This window comes from Salvelinus sp. IW2-2015, unplaced genomic scaffold, assembly GCF_002910315.2.
Source record: "Salvelinus sp. IW2-2015 unplaced genomic scaffold, ASM291031v2 Un_scaffold2823, whole genome shotgun sequence".
Classification (NCBI taxonomy): Eukaryota; Metazoa; Chordata; class Actinopteri; order Salmoniformes; family Salmonidae; genus Salvelinus; species Salvelinus sp. IW2-2015.
In genome coordinates, this window is record NW_019944123.1 from 82,837 (window position 1) to 85,691 (window position 2,855).

The window sequence follows — 2,855 nt, forward strand, 5'->3', positions numbered from 1 at the left end:
GTGTGTGTGTGTGTGTGTGTGTGTGTGTGTGTGTGTGTGTGTGTGTGTGTGTGTGTGAGTGATGTTCTCTCCTATGGACTCTGATCACTAGCTCTAACACTCATAAGGTTCAGAGAGAAAAGACAGATAACAGTCATTATTACCTCGTGTATTAGTGGGGACCACTTTTGTAAAACCAACCAATAAAGATGCACATAGTTGACTAACAGCGTAGACTTGATACTGTTTCCAGCACTTTCTAAACCCAGAGGAACGGATCTGGTCTAAACCCTCAGACCAAGGCCTTTCCCAGAGGTATAACATTCATTCAATTCAGACAGAGAATGAATGAGACAGAGAGAGAGAGAGAGAGAGAGAGAGAGAGACATGGGAGAGATTGTTCAGATTAATTTCTTTGCACATGGCCTGGTTGAAAAACCGTAGTGTTTCCACTCTTTGCTCCATTTCGCCTAGCGTCCGACACGTTCTTGGGTCCAACGTGTTGAGACGCGAGGCGGTTTCTTGGTTCCGTGTTTCTAAACAGAAGGGCCTTTTTCATGGACACACCCACTTTTCTGTGTTCAATTTGGTCCTATAGTATAAAAGACCTTTGGTTTCTTTATTAATTTACTTTTTTCGGAATAGATGGGTTAGCTGACAACGTCATGAACTCTATGGGCATGCTTCAAAGGGGCAGAAGTCCATGTGTTGTGGTTCTGGATGGCCAGATAGCTAGCAACAATGACAAGAAGATACCATGTGTTGTGGTTCTGGATGGCCAGATAGCTAGCAACAATGACAAGAAGATGCCATGTGGGGAATCGTAGGTGGTTCGTTTCAGCAAGTTTTATCTTGTTCTTGATACAATGTCTTGTTTTGACTGATGTCACATCTATGCTAATATGGCAAAAATTTGCTAGCTAGCTATTCCAACAACTGTAACGATGTATTTGAGAGACAACAAATGCTCATTGTGCAAATATATTTAAGTTTTCAAAAAACAATAGGGACAAAATATAGTTTACATGTTATCAACAATCTAAGCCAACCCCGCCTGTTTTGCTCCATAGTTGCGCACGCGTGCGTTTTGTTGCTAAACAACCAACCCGTCTATAGGACCTTTTCCGGTTTCCACTAATTACCACAGCAAACAAAGTAAATATTGGCTATATGGTTCAAATGCATGTAAACACAAATGACCTTTTTATTCTTAATTTAAGGTTAGGCATAAGGTTAGCAGTGTGATTAAGGTTAGGGTTAGGTTTAAAATCCCATTTTAAGAAGATCATTTGTTGAAATGGGTGGGGTTTATGACTTTGTGACTGTGGTAACTAGTGACAACCACCTTTTCCTTGTGTTGGTCTCCTTTGTAGCACTCSAGACGKGAATGGACGTCTGTTTAGGGAATGTGTCATGTGACTTTCTGACAAGCCTCCTCATTGGAGGAGCACACCCAGCTGACCTTGTCTGTTTTTATTGKCTTATTTACTTCTTGCACAAATATCTAATAAAATGAATGTTGGTTTGAGCTTCAGCGTTTCAAAATGAAAAGTAATGTGTTGTTGTTTTCATTGTTTATTGCCATGTTGTAGTTTTACTTTTGTTTCTTTCTTGGCAAAAAKATTTTGGCACCTTTTTGGTTTTAAAATGAACAGAATTCAATCAGGATTCCTTTGTTGAAACTTGACTGTTGTTTGACGTCTTGTCAATAAATGTCCGTACCGCTGGATAACCAACTCAGGCAGAGAAAACGTAAACACGTCCACAAACCCAATGGTTAAGTTTCACCTCGATTCAATGTGGATGGGCTGTTCGATATGGATTATTACTATTTTGACTGATTATATTTATATAATAAATATATAAATATAATGTATTGTATGGATTATTATTCTGATATTTTTATATGMTGGAGATGGCTGCATGCGCTCAATATGTAGGTTCAGTAAGGATAAACGGGTTGTTCTGGTCCTGCAGTGAAGTAGCATCATCTATCTACAATGACCAGCTGACAGACAAACATACAGTCACTCACTCTGACCTCTCACCTTTGACCCCTACACACTGAAGGCCAGGGATGGGTCATCGGTCAGCTGGGGTTCATTAAATGTTGTCTGTCTACTGGTCACAACACACAGCCTAGTGGTTAAAGACACACCTGGGACTCTGGTCAAACTGGACATGCGGGGACATTCGCATTGCTGACTGCCAGTCACTCGGAGAAAGAAATGAGACACAACACAAGAACTGTTAAGGCAGGCAAGGAAAGACATGATAGCCATAGCAGGCCAGAACCATCCAACAACCAACTCCTGTTGTAAAGATGCTGTATTAAAACAGCACCAACCCCAGTGTCTGTCACTGTTCTCAATAGCAAACCAAATGGTCAGTGTATTAGAGATCTGTAAGAACACACCTCTTAAGAAGAAAAAAAGAAAAGAAACCTTGAAATATCTTCAAGAAATGGGCAAATAAATRTGCTTAGATTTTTTAAATGTTGCCAATGAATAATCTATCAAATATTGTAGGCTACTTCTGTAATATAATATTTCAAACAAACATACATAGCCCATACATCCCCCACTCCTCAACCCAACTGACAATGTTTAATAAAAGAGGGAGCAAACCAAAAACAAAGACGTTGTCATGGTTTCAGCACCAAGACAGGACATGCTTTCTCCAGGATACACGGCCCTGWGTTTGTATCGCTGAGTTCTGGAATCATAGAAAACAGGAGCTCCTCCTAGTGTCTGCCCAGTAACATTACACCACACTTCCTGCTTACTGTGGCCTACAACCCTGTTGGACAAGGTGTCTTGTCTTAACTGGTGTTGAAGGGGGAGAGAAAACAACGGGTGGTACATTACAACTTGTTA